At 34.3% G+C, this 21067-nt stretch overlaps 1 protein-coding gene across 1 annotated transcript in view; it reads left to right on the plus strand.

Moving 5' to 3' along the window:
- The first annotated feature begins 205 nt into the window (after positions 1 to 205).
- Positions 206 to 21067, plus strand: part of LOC143238416 (leucine-rich repeat neuronal protein 1-like) — a 33293-nt gene continuing 12431 nt past the window's right edge. Inside the window, exons 1-2 of the mRNA XM_076478621.1 lie at positions 206 to 387; positions 980 to 1090. The gene's annotated coding sequence lies outside the window, so the exon portion shown is untranslated. The remainder of the gene's footprint in view (positions 388 to 979; positions 1091 to 21067) is intronic.

A 21067-nucleotide genomic window follows, 5' to 3' on the forward strand; every position in this document is an offset into this window, starting at 1 on the left:
GATTACAATTTCCAAATAAACCGATTTATTTTTCTAATAAGATCGAAGATTGGAACAATGTTCGCATTATAGGAATATTTACACATTCAGTTCTCAACCAAAGTTTCCTAGTGACTCGACAGTTTACTCGTCATTGGAAGAATCCATGGGACTCTTAACTGCACATGCTCAAGACCAGAGTGCATGAACGTGTGGGATACCATGGAAGGTTGCATGCTGAGCATTGACGGGGATATTTACCAAGTAGAGTAGGGAGTCGCTTTCCAGAATCGATGAAGACGTCGAGCAGCCACTATTCGCTCGGTGAATTAACCACAGAGAGACTGGTTTTATTATGCTCTGTAGCTGATGTCAAGAAAGAAAGTTTCTTAAAAATCATCCGTAATAGTAAGCTGCTTTATTATTGTTTGATCATAAGCGTGAAAATGTCTTAATACATTATTATTGTGCATAGTTATATATAGCTTAGGTATATCCCTTACTAGGGATTATAAAAGCAGTATAAACAGGTTTTAGTATATTTATAATATAGAACAGTAACCTTACTTTCACCGATGATAGGTTTATATCAACGTGGTATTATCAACTACCATATATGTAGATATGACAAAGTTAACTGTAGTTGTACGAATATTTCTTGTTTAATTTTATATATCTTCGTTAATAGACAACGAAAATACAATTTGTAGATTATAAACGAGTTCTATGGATACGCGTTTCCTACAGGAGCAAGAACAGTACAGAGAGATTTGAGTTAGTATTCTTTATTTGATTGCTTTTGTTAGTATGCGTGTAAGTAGGTATTTTTCTACTTATCCTTGTGAAATAATAACAAATGGTAGAGCGAACATGATATAGTGATACATTAAACAAAACCCATAGACAGGTGTACGACCATACCTTATTTAATGGAACAATAAATTTTGTTATATTTATCAATAACATTGCAATATTCATAGATTGTTCCGATTTCTTTCAGAGCAGCCTCCAGGAACTGCAAAGACAGGAAGATTCGTCATACAGTGTATTACAGAACAGGGCCGTGTTCTCTGTAGCTTTAAGTACTGAGCCTCAAACTATATAAAGAGAGGTAAGAGACAGAAGTAATAATGGAGGAGAAAGCGGTTATACAGTTATTACATTTAGATCTTTGTTTAATATTAGCTGTTACTATAAGACAAATTGGTGTCAAGTATGTTCGTAATATTGTCTTTAGTACTAACTACTATTTGTTAATAATATTAGTAAATATTTGTTTAATAATTAATACAAATAGTCGTTTAAAAATATTTATTCAAACATGACAGTCTAAAACGTATACATATCATTAAATACTCCCAAAAGGAAATATTATTTTCTAAAGAAGATGAGTTTAGTTGTGAAAGAACTGTGCATTATAACTTAGGTGGTCTGAAAATAATAAAAGATAATACAGCTGTTTTTATTATTGTTTCTTTAATTGCAGTTAAAGAAATGTAACACATCTTTCAGAATGTATAAACAGTGTTGGATTCTATATCGGTGAAACAAGTAATTTAAGCTTAAGGGTAAATTTACGTAAATTTATTGTTAGATTTCTCAGAAAAAACTCACAATAGGTCAACCCACATTGAAATGCATTATTGACAAATTTAAAAATCAGCAAACCATATTTTTACGTTTTATTTTTATTGTAATAAAGGTTTTTTTAAAAAAATATATTTCATAGGTTTTTTGAGGTATTTTTAAATATGTAGATGTAAAACATCAGAATTAAAGTTAGTATTTGAATTTCGCGCAAAGCTACACGAAGGCTATCTGCGCTAGCCGTCTCTAATTTAACAGTGTAAGAGTATAGAGAAAGCAATTAGTTAACACCCCCCACCGCCAACTCTTGGACTACTCTGTTACCAATGAATAGTGGGATTGTATCTCAGAACGACTGGTATGGGTATTAACACTTTCATTGATAAGGAGAGAACAATGTTTTGACCTTCCTAGGCCATCTTCAGGTTAAGAAAGAGAGAGTTTGAATGTGACTGTTGACGGACACATGTCTTAGGGACGAGAGTGTAAACGGGAACGGTATCGTAGAGGGTGTTTTTGGATACATAGATATTTAATTTCAATGTCAACAATACTGAGAGTTTATAGGAATGTAACTAAACAATTAAAACTGAAGAAAAGACTTTTCAAGATATTCTCCAAAAATGCATATTCGAACTGAGTCAAAAGTTAGGACACCCTACCCCCTAACAGCTAGTGTTTCCCCCTTTGGCTGAAATAACTACAGTGAGACGCTTCTTGTAGCCATCTACCAGTCTTCGAGATCGGTCTGAAGAAAGTTTGCCCCACTACTCAATGCAGAATTCTTTCAACTGTGAGATGTTTGAGGGGTTTCTTTCATGTACAGCTCGTTTCAAGTCACCCCATAGCATCTCAATGGGAGTAAGATCTGGGCTTTGACTCGGCCATTCCAGGACTCTCCATTTCTTAGTTTTCAGCCAGTTCTTGGTGGATTTACTGGTATGTTTTGGGTCATTGTCGTGTTGCAGGGTCCAGTTCCGCTTCAGCTTTAATTTTCTTACAGATGGTCTCACATGATTCTCAAGCACCCTCTGATACACAGTAGAATTCATGGTGGATTTTATGTTTGTGAGCTGTCCAGGTCCTGCTGCAGCAAAGCAGTCCCAAACCATGACACTTCCACCTCCATGCTTCACAGGTGGTATGAGGTTCTTTTCCTGGAATGCTGTATTTGGCTTACGCCAAACATGTCCTCTGTTCTGGAGTCCAAATAATTCAATTTTGGACTCATCTGTCCAAAGAACATTATTCCAGAAGTCTTTGTCTACATTCTCTCTGACAAACTTCAGTCTGGCCTTGATGTTTCTCTTAGAGATCAAAGGTTTCCTCTTTGCACACCTCCCATGCAAGTTAAATTTATACAGTCTCTTTCTGATTGTAGAGGCATGCACTTTCACATCAACAGTAGCCAGAGCCTGCTATAGGTCCCGTGATGACATGTTAGGGTGTTTGGAGACCTCTTTTAGCATCTTGCGGTCTGCTCTCAGGGTGAACTTGCTTGAACGACCAGACCTGGGCATGCTGGCAGTTATTTTGAAAGCCCTCCACTTGTTGACTATTTTCCGGACAGTGGAATGGCTGATTTCAAAATCCTTTGGGATCTTTTTAAATCTCTTATCAAACTCATAAGCTGCTACAATTTTCTTTTTGAAAGTCTCAGATAGCTCTTTTGCTCTCACCATGGTGCGCACTTTCACTTCAACAGTCAGGAGCATACCAAACTAAATGTCTGAGGTTTAAATAGGGCAAGCCTCATTCAAAATGCTGAATAACGATCTTCTAATCATGTGCACCTGGTGTGATACACCTGTGTGCGAGTTGAGCCATTTTAAGTGGGAATAAATGTGTGGGTGTCCTAACTTTTTCCTCAGTTAGAATATGCATTTTTGTAGCATGACATTTACAGAAGATCTTGAAAAGTCTTTTCTTCAGTTTTAATTGTTTAGTCATATTCCTATAATATCTCAGTATTGTTAAAATTGAGATTAAATATCTATATATCCAAAAATGTTACAAAAATAGATAGGCTTTCATAGGGTGTCCTAACTTTTCACATGACTGTATTGTTGGTCTAGGTGTGAGCATATAATTTTTCCACGGTTTTTTGAGGAAATTTGTTGATGTTAATGAAGTGTTATTTTATTTTATGGATTTCATCGTTAATTTTATCGGGTAAACATAGTTTTGTGGCTGTGCTTATTTGGTTTCTTGATGTGTTGAGTTTTTGTTTTGTTTCATGTGCTGAGTCCCTGGGAATGTATAGTCCAGTATGGGTGATTTTTCTGTGTATTTCTGTTTTGAATTGTGTATCAGTTCTGGTGATTTTGAGGTTAAGAAATTCTATTTGGTTGTTTTTTTTCCTGTTTACAAATGAACTTAATGTTGAAGTGTATCGAGTTAACGTGATTGAAAAAACTAAGTGTGTGATCTGTAGATGTAAATCTAGCAACTGTATCATCAACATACTTGTACCAGTATAGTGGTGGGTGTAAGGCTGAGTTGATCACTTGTGATTCAATCTGTCATAAATTTGTTGGCGAGAACTGGTGACACAGGATTCCCTATACTTAGGCCATTACTTGATGGTAGTTTTGGTTATTGAACACAAAATTAGTTTTGGTGGTAGTGAATTCTATAAGGCTTGCTAATTGGTTGCTGGGAATATTTATCAATGGGTTGGGGTCTTGGATATAAAGAGCTAAGGCTTTCTTGCAGGCTTCAGATATTGGGACTTCTGTGAAGAGGAAAATTACATCAGAACTGGCAATTAAGGTTTTATGATTTAGTTGATTAAGCTGAGAAACAAATATAAACAAACGCAAAATCAAAGAAACCGTACTTATACAGCAACTAAAACCAAACTTAAACAAATATAAAGGAACACCTTTATACCTGTACTAATTAATAACCTAATATCCATCTGCAACACCCCTACAACACCGTACTCGTTTACGCTGTTGTCCCTAAGACATGTGTCCGTCAACAGTCACATTCAAACTCTCTCTTTCTTAACTTGAAGATAACCTAGGAAGGTCGAAACATTATTCTCTCCTTATCAATAAAAGTGTTAATACCCATACCAGCCGTTCTGAGATACATTTTTATTTCAAGTGGGTATCAAGAATAGTGGGATTGACCGTATACTGTAACATCCTCAAGGCTGAAAGGGCGTGCATGTTTGGTGTGAGGGGAAATCGAGTCAATGACACTTGGAGTACCCTAACCACCTGGCAACGCTGGGCGGTAAAATTAGTTATATAAATAATATTTTAACACATTCTAATACATGAAAGAATGAATTGTGTATATTTTAAAGGTGTATGTATGTTATTTATTTCTATCTTGGAAAACGTATTGAAGTTTATCTTTAAAATTACTTCTTAGAGAGCGGCCTTTGAAGTAACGAAATCAGTAGGGCCTGGCATGGTTTGGTGATTAGAGCGCTCGATTCGTAATCTGAGGACCGCAGGTTCAAATATCCGTCATGCCAAACAGGCTCACCCTCGCAGCTGCGGGAGCGTTATAAGGCGCGATCAGTTCCACTATTCGTTGATTAAAGAATAAACGTTGATAAAAGGTATGAAGGTGAGTGGTGATAACAAGCTGCCTTCTCTCTAGTCTTACACTGTTAAATTAGGTACGGCTAGCGCAGATAGCTTTGTACGAAATTCAAACAAACGAAACCAGTTGAATTTTAATAAAGTCATATCACAAGATGTTAACCTCACAGTGACACAACTGTGTGTCTGAGGACTTACAATGCCAGAAAACAGGTTTCGAAACTCGTGGTCGGTAGAACCCAAATAGCCCATTGTGTTACTTTGTGCTTAAACAAGAAATTAGAAAAGAAAAAGGAGTGAAAGAACAGGTCGAATAGTTATTTTAATGCAATATTCATTTACGAATTACAAGAAAACATCAGAAGTTGACAGTGATAATTTTCACAATAGATATGCTTAGTGTCTTTTACGACTACCATAAACACACTCTACATGAACAATAGTTTTGTACCATTGATGCATTGTTGAATGCTTTTGTTTTTATTCATATTACTTGTATTGTTCTGTTATTAACACAGACTTGGGAGAGTCTTGATTTATGTGCTTTTAATCCTCTAAATTATCACATGTATCTCAAGACTACTGGTACGAGTGTTAAAACTTTGATTTGAGTGTTTAAAATAAAGTAGAAAACAACGTTTCAACCTTCTCAGTTCATTTTGAGGCTAACAAAGAGAGTTTGCAACTCGTTATCACGAGTAAGTTATCTTATGTTTTTACACTTTCCTTATATTTTAGCTAAAGATTTATAAAGAATAGTACTGTTTATCACAATAAATATGTCGCATCAATGGAGCCAAAGCTCGATAAGAGAATTTGTCAATGTTAAAAAATGCTTTTGTTTATAATTTTGTTTTGTGATATTTGCAAATGCACAAACGATTGCTTTCGGTGGGCCAACAAAAGGTTATGCCATGATGTGAAACTTCCGAGCGTAATGGCTATGAATAATGGATGAGCAGGTTTGAATATTCTATAGTTAAAAGAATTCCTAAACAGAAACTGAAGCGTACAAAATAATGCTCGTCAAGTGTTGAAAGTCTTTTGTCAGAAGTGAAGAGAAACAAGGTATAAGAAAAGAAAAAATTATTCAATGAATATATAAATGCAAGTCTTCCATAGAGTAAGCAATATGTCTTAGATCACTCTGTGGAAGAGATATATTTGAGATGTTCAGCCAGAGGAAGCAACATTCGTGAAGAATAAACTAGAATATAACGAACTAGCAAGAATGACTTTGGGAGACAGGAAGTAGGATGTGATTTCTTCTAAGAATGAAAAATGTTGAGTAATTGAATACGTTCATACAACACTCAAGCTGGACTGGGTAGCTTTATTTTAATAGCCAGACGTACAGTACGGCGTTCGAGCTTCAAAAGTCGTTCACAAAAATAAAGAACAGATATCCACGATGCACGAGATGCTACTTATTATAACACTACCCTTTCCAGTGTCCAAATGATTATCACTGTGATGTACAATGTATCCAGGTAACCTGCGAGGTGATTTGAGGAATGTCTCACTGAGAAGTAAGTATTCAGTGGAATTTACAGGCAGTTGTTCTCAGAATGGTTGGTTCGTATGTAGCGAATGAATGCTGATGAAAAGAAGGTAACAATCCGTTTCCCGTAGACTTAGTCATATTGATTCCCATTAAGACTTGAAATAAAAATGACTATTAAATCCAGAATATGAAACCTACGTTTGTATTTTTAAAAGGATTGAGGCGCACAATGAATACTGACCAGGAGAAATGTACTTTCTTATGGATAGACAGTATAGTAACATAGTAATAGTTATAAATCCCAGAAAGTTTTTAATGGTGAACAAATCTAGAGCTAGGATCATGATACTAAGAGGGGCGACTGAAGTAGGATCAAATTTCAGTAAATATCTACATGAACATCGATAACAATAGGTAGGACGACGTCCACAATATATGTATAATTCAGTTTATAGCAAATAATTACCTATATTCTAAGTCTAGCAGAAGTGTACGGGTTTCATCTGATTAAATTGTTATCAGTCTACCTTTAAAAATATATCCACTTTCTCTACTCTCAGACAAACGCCATGATCCGCGTGATCAAAAGCCAGTCTAATGTCAACAAGAAATGGAAAACATTCCAGCTTGTATAACATCCTGCTGCTACAACATATCGCTACTATTCATAGTACTCGAGTTATCTTCTAAAGAAAAATTCAAGTAACGTCTTTGGCTCTCTGAAATATTCCATGAGTAAGAAGAAACCAAACGAGTTCCACTAATCAATGTTCTATACTAAATATAGACTTATTACTGAGTATTATTCAGAAGTATATTCATTAATCTGCAAATTTACTTGGAGGACTCGTGAATATTATTTTACTCTTTCATTAAATGCTAGCACCTTTCCTTCCAAGTTGCCAAGATGGGAATAGTATTTCAACAGCGAACTAAAATACTTAACAGTTTTGTTATGAACTATTGAATTGTTAAGCAATATACACAAATTTTCAAATTGCTAGTTCTTACACTCAGGTACGTCTCGTGAAATTTCTCATCTGTAAGCATCCAAGACCGTCATTGTCTCCCCAAATGTTTGCAGTACTGTAGAGTAGTAGATTTTGAGGGATCCACATTCCATGTCAAACATACACACACAGGATACATAATATTATGTAATCGTTTTCATTCCTGATTGATATTCCCATCGGTCTGAAAGGTAAGAAGTCTGTTGGTAGGTGTTTTATATTTTTGTACCTAAATGCTCAACATCCCGATTGGTGGTGAGAAACAGACTAGTCTGATGGCTTTCAATTCTAATCAATTGTAGAATATTCTTGCAGTATTATTACAGGCTAAAAAAAAAAAAAAATTTTATTTTTACTTAGAACTACATCTCATTAACAGTTCATTGGTAAGCCTGTAAAATATGAAGTAATTGTTGAAGTACTTTGAATTTTGTTTTCCTTGTTTCTTGGGAGTTAAACACAAAGCTACACAATGGACTATCTATGCTCTACCAACCAAGGCTATCGAAACCCAGTTTCTAGTGTTGTGAATCTGCAGACATGCCGCTGTGCCATTGAATTGTGTTCATTTCTCCTTAAAATTTTCTACCTTAAAATTTCGCTGTATCAAGAACTACATATTAAGCTGTAGAGAGTCGATCACGGGCGTTTACATAAACTAAGAACACATTGTAATGTTCCAGTTTAGCTACCTTTCACAAAAGACATTCAGTTTTTCGCCAACACAAGTTCACGTTTTTCGCTTATATATAGTTTATGTCTATTTACTTTGTTTTAGAAGATATACTTGTATAAAACTTAGTAACATTTTAGGTGAAATATTTCAAGGTGCGTGTTTGACGAACTAAGGGCACTTTACTCTTTTAAATCAATTGATTAAGATAAGATAATGCTAGCTGCCACGATTTTAAACTTACGGTTTCACCAGAGAACTGGAGGGTTTATGGACAACGTATACATGGCGACTATAATCCAAATTTAATGATTAAACTACTTTTTTTGCACTTCTTTAAGTTAAATCATAAAAATGTTGCTATAATGGAAATATAATTGATTAGAGCAAATTACGAATGGTATTTAGTAGACTTATTTAATACGTGGTCTATCTAATATAAATAAATTCCAAATATGAGAAATGCTTTTTTTCGGTGAATCCTTGTAAAAGTATTTTCGAAAAATACTCGGTTTCTTAAGAGATTGTATGAAAAGTTTTACTTTGTGTAACTATCGCGGAGAAGACGATTCGTTTGGCACCATTTAAAATGTGATTAGTCCAGTAGTTTAACAGAACAGGTTTTCAGGTTCTCCCCGGATTCTCCACGGATGGGGATGAAAACTTTTATATCTGTGCTAAATTCCGGACAGACAGACACACTGAATATTATTATACAAATGAGCCATGTTTAGAACTGTATAACAACTGTGGACTATTATCTTTGTTTGATTATTTTCAATTTGATATTTATTGCAGTTTAAGTTAGAAGCATAAGTGAACCTCGCAAAAAATGAATTAAAAGCAAAGATATCTCAACCAACTACCAAATGGTTAACAGTAGAACATATGACTAATTTTGAATGACGGGATATAATTATTACTTTTCTTCAAAGTAAAAATATACTCAAATCCTTTTCTAGTTTGAATACTTGGAGCATGAAATATTGTAGCAATCGTTTTAGTTTTTAAGATATGCACAAATCTAGTTTACAGACTAAAAAGTGAACGTTGTAGGCTTGGGCGCCTGTATTTTGTTCTTTTTACAATTGATTTTTGTTACTTTGATTATTTAGATGCGAGGCTTTTCGAACGGAGCTTAAGACTGATAGACAGTGTGTCCTTACCACAATGTGGGTCATACTTTAGCATTCACCTCCAAAGACCAGAACATACCTCATATCCCGCGTTATAGTCTGCGCTCTCGTAAATATTTTGGTAACATAGTTATATTTTGTACTAATGCTTGTTTTATATTATATTCTTTCTATTAATTATTCTAAACATTACACCATTCAAACTTTTCTCTATTAATAATGTAACAGTATTGTAGAAATAAACTACCTGAAACTTGAATTATACATACAGGCACAAAAATACACGAGTTTTCTGTATTGTGATATCACATATGTCCTCAGGAGAGGGGTTAAAAGAACAACTCATTTTCTAGAGGAGCCCAGCATGGCCAGGTTGGTTAAAGCGTTCGAGTCGTAATCCGAGAGTCGCGGGTTCGAATTCCCGTCGCACCAAACATACTCGCTCTTTTAGCTGTGGTGGCGTTACAATGTGACGGTCAATCCCACTATTCGTTGGTAAAAAGTTGTGGGTGGTGATGACTAGCTGTCTTCCCTCTAGTCTTACACTGCTAAGTTAGGGACGGATAGCGCAGATAGCCATCGTGTAGCTATGCGCGAAATTAAAAAAAACAAACTCTATATTTTTTCCAGCAGCAAAGAAATATCCAGCACTTGAACACAATAATACAATAGCACACACAAACAAAGAAAAAGCCGAAGCTTTCAAAGCCCAACTACAAAATACATTTAAAACTCATTCTGATCCAGATATGAATGCATATTTCTACAACAAAGTCATAAATTTTATACTAAACAATAAAGAACAAATTGAACCAATTTTCACAACGAGTATATCTGAGACAAACATAAGACACATCACAAACTACGAAAGCACGATACTAAAGAAAGAAATAGCCATACACGAACTTCATGAAGCAATAAGAAACAAAAAAACAAATCCCCGGGTGGAGATGAGATACAAGCCATCCTTCTAAAAAAGGGCACTCAGAAATTGTTTGACCACCTAAATGCACTTTTTAACTTATCACTATCCTCTGGATACATACCAGTGTCTTGGAAGCATGCTAATATATTAATGTTCCATAAGGAAGGAAAGCCAGCCAATAAACCTAATAGCTACCGATCAATCAGCCTGACCAACTGTGTAGGTAAAATTCTTGAAAGAATAATTAGTAATAGACTCTCCACATTCTTGGAGATAACATCTAGATTACCAGGAAAACAAAATGGATTCAGGAAATTTAGACAAACAACTGACCACTTAGTCAGACTAACCAAAGAAATAATAGATAGCTTTAACCAAAAATAATGCACCGTCGCCTGCTTTCTTGACATTGAGAAAGCATTCGACACTGTATGGCACAATGGTCTACGGTTCCGTATGAATGAAATGGGACTATCGCGTGGAATTATTCGCTGGTTGTTTAACTTTTTTGGAAAACAGAAAATGTAAAGGGTACCTTTTCTGAGTACTTTACTCCAGAAGCTGGTGTCCCTCAGGGAGGGGTGGTTAGCCCTATACTTTTTATCATGTATGTAAACAACATGCCATTGAAGGATCCTAATCATGGATTCTCCTCACAGTTCGCTGATGATGTGGCAGTCTTGAAAAGTGCCACAACACCAACAATAGCAGCCACAACTATACAACAGCAACTAAATAGAATAAGGGAATAGTGTCAAAAATACAGAATGAAAATAAACACAGCAAAAACACAACTTGTTGTCTTTACAAAATTGACAAAATAGAAAAACTACAGCCTGAAGTATATATGAATGGAACACTACTTTAGACTGCCACATCGGCAAAATTTTTGGTCTAATCTATGATTCAAAATTAAAAATAAAGTCTGGCGAAGAACCAACTATGCTAATAGAACCAAATATGTCTAACTGGCAAGAATAGTGGAGCATCAAGAGACAATATACTAAAAATTTACAAAACATACATTAGACCAGTAATTTATTATGCAGCTCCAGCTTGGATAACTGTGAGTGACAAAACAACTAAAAGCAAACTACAAACAATACAAAACGCACTCCTCATAACAGCATATAGGGTCCCCAGAGCAACATCACCTCAATTTATACATAACTATTCAAACACACCAACCATACCAGATAGACTCCTACATAGTACAATAACGTACCTTGATAAAAATTGGATGAAAAACGAATTACTATGCGAACTAGACAGGTACCTCATACATGATGAAGTTAGTCCTAAACACCTCTCCCCGATCAATATATATTTTAAACACACAAAAATAATACTAAAATAAATAAATGAAAAAAATATACATATAAAATAATAAAATATATAAATATAAAGCAATAAAAAAGTGCCACCAGCAAACTAGACATCTTACTGATAGGGCAAAACAATATCTATACATGGAAATTGCCCTGAAAAGAGTCGGAGTAAATTCAACTCACTCTGATCCAAAAAGCAGTAACTAACACCATCTAACACTGCATGACCACACAAATACAGGAAGGAGGAAGAGGTCAAAGAGCGCCTGACCCTCCAGGGTACGTACTTATCATACCCAAACCCGAGAGACAGAGGGCGAACGATGATTTCTAGATTTACTTCTAGATATGTAATAGTCCACTATGCCAGTGATTTTCAACACTTTTTGACTAAGTATCAATTTGTAAACACTGATGACCAGTCGCGGTCTATTAAATAGCTTTAGAGCAAACACACCTGGCTTATTAACTACTTATTAGATTAATAAGTTATTTATTTTCAAAGTATATTCATGAACTTTCACACATTCTAACGACCCAACTTTGGGTTGCGACCTAAAGGGTTGAGATACATTTCAAAATGTACTGTAAGGATGAAGTTACACGGTGTATAGGCCTGTCCTAGTATTGCAAGTTGGTTGAGACTGCTATTTACCAACACCATAAGTCTGAATTTATTTCAACAGCCTCACACATATATCATTTCAAGCTAGAATGCGTTCGAGTAAACATTTTCAGAATGACTATTCCAACAATTTCTTTGTTCAGTCTTTTCTATATATTAATAATGTGAGAACATCCTGAACATCATGAAGTTTGACAAGCATGGTTATTTCTTTCAATAAAAACAGATCTTGAACTAGATAACGGTAAACCTATTAGTACAATTAAACATATCCTAAATTCGTGAATAGAGCAGTAAGTACCTTCGCGAGGGAGAGATACATATGAACTGTAAAAACATAAAGATGTTGTGATTTGTGTACCTTAAATTAAAGTGATGATCTACACGCTGGCCTCACATATGTGAGTCATCAAAACTGTGTAAAGAATAACCTCTTAATTTAGTCGTGAGGGTTATAATTGCTATTAATATTAAATATTACATTTTTGATGTATTAACAACATAACTTTTCTTTATATCATACGCAGTTCACTTTCTAAAGCCCTTGAGAAATAAATAAAATTCATACCCACAAAAGCTACGAGATATTGTCAAGAAATATATTTAATTTTACGGTTAAAGCCACAAAGAGCTTTCACTTGATTACAGGTATATTTCATAACTTGTTTTGTTCATTTTCTAATTGAAAACATTGATAAAATTACACTAAAAAGAATAAATAGGGTAAATAAATTCGAACATAATGCAAAGGCATTTTCGTTTTTTGTTTATTTGAAAACACAAATAACTTTGGGAGTGTTGATTATAGCTATTCTGTTGTTTCTATTTTAAGATACTTAAATCTTGAATGCTATTTTGAAAATTATGGATCATGAGAACAAATTCCATTGTTCATGTGACAACTAACTTTAATACATGACTAGGAAGGTAAACAGCCTGTTTGCACAAGACGTTAAGTATTCTCATCCACTGCAAAAAATAACAACAAAAGAAACAGTAATAAGTTGGAAACTTCAGTTTAGTCGTGTACTTTGATTAACTATTTATATTTAGTAGCTTGTGTAATACTGAAATTTATAAATAAATTAACCTAGAGAACACTGAACATACGGAACATCTTAAACGTATTACGAATTTACACCATTTTCAAGAAAGTTACGGCAGACACGTGTGAAAGCACATAAGCTACACCTTTCCAGAGCTCTTATATTACAATGAATTCAATTCAAACAGGTTACAAATCACATGTAGATCACTCTATATTACGTATCCAGTTATCTACGGTTTTATTGCTTTTTGGTTGTTAATCTTAATTATTAAAATCCCTGTATTGTTCTTGTTTGTTTGCTTTCAATAGGATTATTTACATTAAGTCATGTATTTAATATTAACTTATAAGCTGGATCAAGAGAAAATATTTTTCTTAATTCTCCAGGTTATGTTGGTCCCTAAAACGGAAGTTCAGTTTCGAACATCTTTAAACCGAAACAACTGCGATGTGTTTGTTTGTGGAGGATAGGTGGCGTTAGTTCATCCAATTTAAAACTGACAGGGGAAGACTGGTGCTTTAACTTTTATGCAGAAATTATATCTATAACAATACTTTAATAAATTTTGTAAATGTGTCTCAACTGTTGCAATACATGAATTTCAATTTAGTATCACAGCTCGTAACATTTTGTTCCCCAAACCAAATATTTCTGAAGAGAAATTACAATTATCATCAATTTAATACCTCATATTAGTGGCTTATAACGCTAAAAATCGGGTTTTGGCAACCACAGTGGGCAGAGCACAGACAACTCATCGTTTAGTTTAACAAAGTGATTAACCACAAAATAAACATGTTATCAGAAAGCAGGAGATGGATATAAAAACGCTTTGAATCATGCATATCTTTGTGAATTATATTATGCATACATAAAGCACCTTAGTTGTTTCTATTTTCTGTGAAACACTTCCCACTAATTCTTTGTCATAACAATGATTTTCGATTACTACAGGCTAAATTCTGACAGGAAAAGAGTCACGTTTCGTTTCATACATGAATCACAAGTTATTCCTTCAGTATATGAATTAATTTAGCACGCTCATGTAGCCACCTAGTGGTGATCTGAGATGAGCGAAAAACAATGTAAGGGTAAAGTACTGTTAAAATGAAGGCACGTTTAACTTTTAAAGATCTTTGTATTTAAAGAACTGCTTTAGTAGACACTAAAAAAAACATACCTAAACTGTTTTTATTGCAATTGTTAACTAATGTAAAATAAACTTGCTTGTACAAATTAATTCAATAAGCGCAATAACAAATACTTTATGGTAATACACTGACTGATTCAACTATGTTGAAAATAACTTATCTTTCTTCATCAAAATATTCGTAATATAGAACTAAATATCTTGCAATAATACCACGTCACTAACCTGCCTGTTGTGTCTCTGGTTATACTCACAAAGTTCCCTTCAAGGATTTTGTTTTGTATCTTGTGAGGGTCTTAGAACTTGGTAGAACAAAGTGTTATTTGAAATTCGTCACAAATTCTTAAAGTGTAACCACTCAAGAAACATGTCATTACAATATGTAATGTACTCATTAAAGAGAAATACTTTTGTTTGTTCTCAGAAATAATATACAATGCAATTACCAAAAAGATGTTGTACATAGCTGATGTTTTTGCATTATAACCACAAATATAACATTTTGGACTGAACAAGAAGATAAAAGTGTCTCTTGTAGCAAAATCAGAATATTTATTTCTTTTTACATTTGTTCTTCCGAGAATAATAGTAACAATGAAACATTCTACATATTTACTGAGTACATGTTTATCCCCAGTTTTCGAGTAACAATGAATAACCTTTAAGGTTCTGTTCTGCTGAGATTACAACGAAAATTGAAGGCATGATTGATTGATATTTCTTTTTGAATTTTTTACTCAGACGTTCTAGTGCTGCAGAGCGATATTATCTTTGTTGGAGATCGAAATCATAAGATACCTCACGAGAATACAGAGGAACTAACACACGCTGAAATACTGCAGCTGTTTTTCAGTAAATAAATCATTGCAACTACTGTAGGTAAGTAGCTTTCGATAAAATCCTTTCATAAAAAGAAAGGAGCAGGAAATTATATTATGAGAACAAAGTAACGGCAGTATGTATCGCAAGTCAAGTATAACAGAGGTTTCACTAAGTATTAGTGAAAGACGCAACAATTTTAAAAGGTTCTATAAATTTTGGAAAAACTAATTGGATGAAGTTTATGTCCAACGTAGAAATTTTGTTCTGTTGTCTTAAATATGCTGAAGAGATCGCTTGAAAACTTTCAGTTTAACATATATTTTGGTTTGTTTTAAATTTTGCGCAAAGCTACACGAGCGCTATCTACGCTAGCCGTCCTTAATTTAGCAGTGTAAGACTAGAGGGAAGGCAGCTAATCATCACCACCCACCGCCAACTCTTGGGCTACTCTTTTACCAACGAAAATTGGGATTGACCGTCACTTTATAACGCCCCCATGGCTGAAAGGGCGAGCATATTTAGTGTAACAGGGATTCGAACCTGCGACCCCCAGATTATGAGTCGAGTGCCTTAACACCTCGCCATGATGGGCCAACATGTAATTTTGTTAACGTTTTTGATCTGAATAGGTTAAGTCCACCTGCTGTTTTAAGTATATTCAAAGTGTTGTTTTTCGGTAATAATCTTCCTCGAGACTAGAGGGCCGGAAAGAGGGACCTTCATTAATGTCATATAAATCATTAGGGAGCGTATAAGCAACACAATAAAAACGGCCTTTAAAGAAACATATTAGATATTAATCTGATGTAAAATCCCACCTAGATAAAAATCTACTTAATGATCCGAGCGAAGATAGAAACACAAGGTTAGAAATTTGTCTTTGAACAAATTGAGAAGCAAGTGCTTACGTGTACCAGTTTAGTTTATAAGCTGGAGAAATATTGTTACCTGTTTGTGATTTTTAATGATCTTAACGGTTTTGTTTGTTTTGAATTTCGCACAAAGCTACACGAGCGCTATCTACGTTAGCCGTCCCTAATTTAGTAGTGTAAGACTAGAGGGAAGGTAGCTAGTCATCACCACTCACCGCCAACTCTTGGACTACTCTTTTACCAATTAATAGTGGGGATTGACCGTCACATTATAACGACTCCACGGCTAAAAGGGCGAGCATATTTGATTGACGGGGATTCGAACCCGCGACCCTCGGATTACGGGCTTGATCTTAACTGATAGCGAAGTTCATGCACGCTCAAAACGTTATTTGCTGGAAATACGATCGTGACCAAAGTTAACAATAAAAACTGCTTCATTGTTTCTCATGTTAAAACTATTTCCACGGGGTATTTATTACTTATTTACAATATTTTTTTAGTAAAGAAGTTTGGGAAATACTGCAAAATTTACAATTTTTCTATTGCTTTTAAAATGAAGTTAGAAAAATATTAGCATATCTTCCATAATAAATAAATAAAACCGTTCAAGTCAAGTGAAAGCTTTTGAGCTGGAAAAGGTTTAGCAAACTTCCCCACAAAAAATTAAACTGAAATAGCACGTTTTACCACGTGTTCGATCGTGAAAAACCGAATGTTAATCTAATTATTGTCGGTAAAATAAAAGATATCTTAGTTAATATCAATATTATATAAAGCACTGATAAGCAAACATTTGTAGTATGTCTAGAATGGTTTATTAGTTTGTAAAAATTAAACTATTATTTTTAAAAAAATATAAAAGGAGAATGTCTCTTCTGAAGTATCGAATTATCTGGCCAATAACCTTGATCCTAAGCGATTTTATTGTAAAACTTTCACGAACACAGATTATATGCAAAAATACAAAGTTAGTTCTATTCGACTAGAGGCATTTTTCAAGTTTTGTTAACCATACGTACACCTGTATTACCCAACTAAGCCTAAAAATTGATTACAATTGTTTAACAGCGTCAAATCAGCGGCACACTTTTTTCCCCCATTTCAGATCTATTCTTTGTTTGTTACTAGTTATTTATCCAGAAGGCCTTCCCCCTAATTTATAACTCAGCCGGGCTAAACGTATCACAGCCTATCTTAAAAGCAGTATTTCTGTTTTTAGTAAAATAAAATATGGTTATCATGTGAAATGTCAAAACTGGTAACTGAGAACCAAACAGGTTTGTTTCTAGTGTGAATAATTATTTATTCTCTGCAAAAAATATTCGCGTCTTTGTGTTTTAAAAATAATTGCCTAATACAACGACTGTATTGGTTTGTCAATTAATATATTTATGGGTAGAACGTTCTTTCTTCACTAAAACAGTGAGTAATATATATTTATTTTCGTCAGCAAAACGTGTGAAACATTTAAAACCTCTTCGAACGTAGTACAGAAAATTGAATTATTATTTTTCTATTTATGTTTTGAATTAAAGAAACAAACAGTGATTGCTTTAAACAACGGTACATAAAAATTGTTTTTACTTCGGTATTGTTCTTACTTAATCAGTGATGACGACAAAAGCCACTTGTAGAGAAAAAAAAATATAAAACCGGCTGGTTTGTGTTGAAAAGATTTTTATGTTGAGGAGCGAACAATGTTTAGACCTTCTTCGGTCATCGATAGGTTTACAAAGAAAGAAAGAGGTAATTGACCGATAGCTGACCACATGTTTGAAGGGGGTTGTGTAACTGAGTGTAGGAATGTAGAGGGCGTGCTGAGATGTTTGATTGTATTTATTAATATAGGTATAAAGGTGTTCCTTTGTATTGGTTTATTTTGGGCTTGAGTTGTTGTATAAGTAAGGCTTCTTTAATTTTACGTTTCTTTCTTTATTTAGTATTTGGGTGTTTTTTATGGTTATGTTGTGTTTATTTGACTTGCAGTGTTCGAAAACGTGTGAAGGTGTTTTTTTTTTCTTTGAATCTAGTTTCCATTTTTTGCTTGTTTCTCCAATATAGAAGTGGTGGCAGTTGTTGCATTGTATTTTATGAATTATGTTGGTGTTGTGTTTGTCAGTGCAGTTTTTACATATTATAGACCTCAGTTTTGTTCTTACTTCTTCTGCTCTATAATATAATATTAGTACTGTGTTCATCTAATTTAACGTAATGTTTAGTGACCTCATTACAAGTTTATACTAGATGTATTTCCGCGAGGTCCCCGAAAGTGTTTTGTTTCAAGAATAATAAAAAAAAACAAAATTACAAGCAACATATTTTTATTTATTTCTTTTGAACTTCACATATCATGCTGTGTTCCAGCCTACAAATTGCATAATTCTTCTCGTTGTTCATGGCATTCACACGTTGAGCTGACGTCACGACAATACAATGTGCAACGTCGAGCGTTCCCTAAGTGACATCATTTTAGTGTCCACTGACTGACTGACAGGCAGACAAACACCACGCTATTGATGTTGTTGCGAGTGGTTAAAACTGGTGACCCCCTCTAGGCGGTTTTCAGTCACCTATCGGTGAAATTATAGAAATGGAAGTGTAAGGCTCCGAAAACTTTTTAAAACTAAAGGCAGTTGGTCATGCTCCAATTGTGTTTTCCAATAAACAATCCAGGTATGAAACTTATCGTACATTACTTTCATTTTTCTTTTCCCAATCGAAAATTCAACGTTAAATGAGGCAAGCATATTTTTCTTAACTCACATACATATACAGAGATATGTAATACCTTTAAAATGCGACGTTTAATTGACCAAAAGTTTCTTTTTCTAGCTCTACTTGAAACGTTTTCCCTACAAGAAAACAAAATGACATTTAACTGAACACACTACATCTAAAAAAATGTTAAGTATCCGTGATAAACCTGCAAACAGAAACAAAGCACTTTATAGGATTTATCTTAACATTCGTTGGTCTTTTTTATGTTTTCTAACGATGTACACGAAAGAACAGATAATTTGAAAAAATTCTACGCTGTGTAAAGTAAACAATAGAATGTTAGGGAAAACAAACAATAATAGTTGGAAAAGAAGTGAGAACACAATATTTTCCGCATCCTTACACTCTTAAGATCTGCACTAAAAATAAGATGTCTTATGTTAGCAACTTTTGTGAAAGAAAGAGCCATCTATAGGGTGCTGCTCACTTCTATAAAGCTTCCATGGACTGAGAAGTTGTGTATACAAGAAATTCTACCAGGCTTAGTAGAATTAAAACAATAGATTGTAATGTTTGTGTATTTTTCTTATAGCAAAGACACATCTGGTTATCTGCTGTATCTACCGAGGGGAATCGAACCCCTGATTTTAGCGTTGTTAATCCGAAGACCGGTAGCGAAGAACATGTAAAAGCAATCGTTACATCTGGCAGCCTGTAATAAAAGCACTCGTGCTTTAGAAACTAGTTAGTATATTAAACTATTGATTATATAAATAGTTAAGTTCAGTGCATCCTAATTTTAGGTTTATGAAATTACGTATAGTGTAATTACGATTTAGATTTCGTTTCACAAATACAGTTTGAAGTAAACGACCTACAAAGTAATGTTAATTATCGTTAGTAAATTATGTGGTATTCTATATTTGGTTTTTTTAGTGAAATTTCGATGGCATGAAACAGGAATATATTCAATGTGAAAATAAATTTGTAAATTTTGATATTGTAAGGCTTAGCAATAAAGATGGCTCGTGACGTTAGAAATCGCGTTTTGATAACCACGAGGGACAGAGCACAGATAGTCCTTCAAGGACTATCGAAACCCGGTTTTTAGCGTTGCAATCCCGCAGACTTACTGTTTTGCCTTAACATCAAAAGAAAAATTTTAAGATAACGTGAGACATCGATTGAAAAAAAATTCTTCGGTATCATACTAGCCATAATATGAAATCGTTGGTAAATAAGACAGAGGGTATAAGGTTGCAATGCATTACCACCCTACTAAAACATAATTCCAAAATTTGAACTTAACCACAATGAAAAAAGAAAACAACAATTGAGTGGATTACGATGTAATAAAAATTAACTGCCTATGATGTACATGAATACATGTAAGTTATATTGATTGATTGAAATACAATGACAACTGTGATGATCATTAAGCTGATAAGCACTAAGTGCAGTTTGTTGGTTTATTTGAAGATTGGTAATACACAAATTACAAAATGCAAAATAATTTCTTGGCACTGTTGTTCTTGCTTTCATGCTTATAAGCCGTGCCTAATATTGAACACTGTTTTGATAAATCTTCTCTGTTCAGATGAATCAAGTGATTGACGTGTTTCACTATGGATCCCAAGTTTAGAGTTATGTTACGTCACTAAACACAGTTCAAACGTTCAGCTGTGACTAGTAAATCGTTTGACTTACGTAAGAGCAACTATTTAGGTGGCAGAAGCTGCTAACTAGTTGTCCTTCTTTTGGCCACGTCAGAAATCATGTATAACAGTCTAATCTTGAACCACTGATCAGAAGGAAGTCAGTAGTATCCGATAATACAAGGACTATCGATAAAGGCGGGGGAGTATGGGCTCCCACTTTTTATATCTGTTTCAGTATAAATGCATCAAAATTAGGAATATAACTCATGAAAAACAAGGTAGAGGAATGAATGCAATTTTTTTTAGAATAAAATATCTTCCAGGGCCCTAAGGCAAGCACTGGACCCTGACCGTAATGGGAACGCCTATGGTACATATTCCCTCACTACTCTCGATCTAATAAACCTTGCTCTCACACTTGAATATGCATGCCTTTTACACCTCTTATAGGACTCTGACATTTGTATA

This window comes from Tachypleus tridentatus, chromosome 13, assembly GCF_004210375.1.
Source record: "Tachypleus tridentatus isolate NWPU-2018 chromosome 13, ASM421037v1, whole genome shotgun sequence".
Classification (NCBI taxonomy): domain Eukaryota; kingdom Metazoa; phylum Arthropoda; class Merostomata; order Xiphosura; family Limulidae; genus Tachypleus; species Tachypleus tridentatus.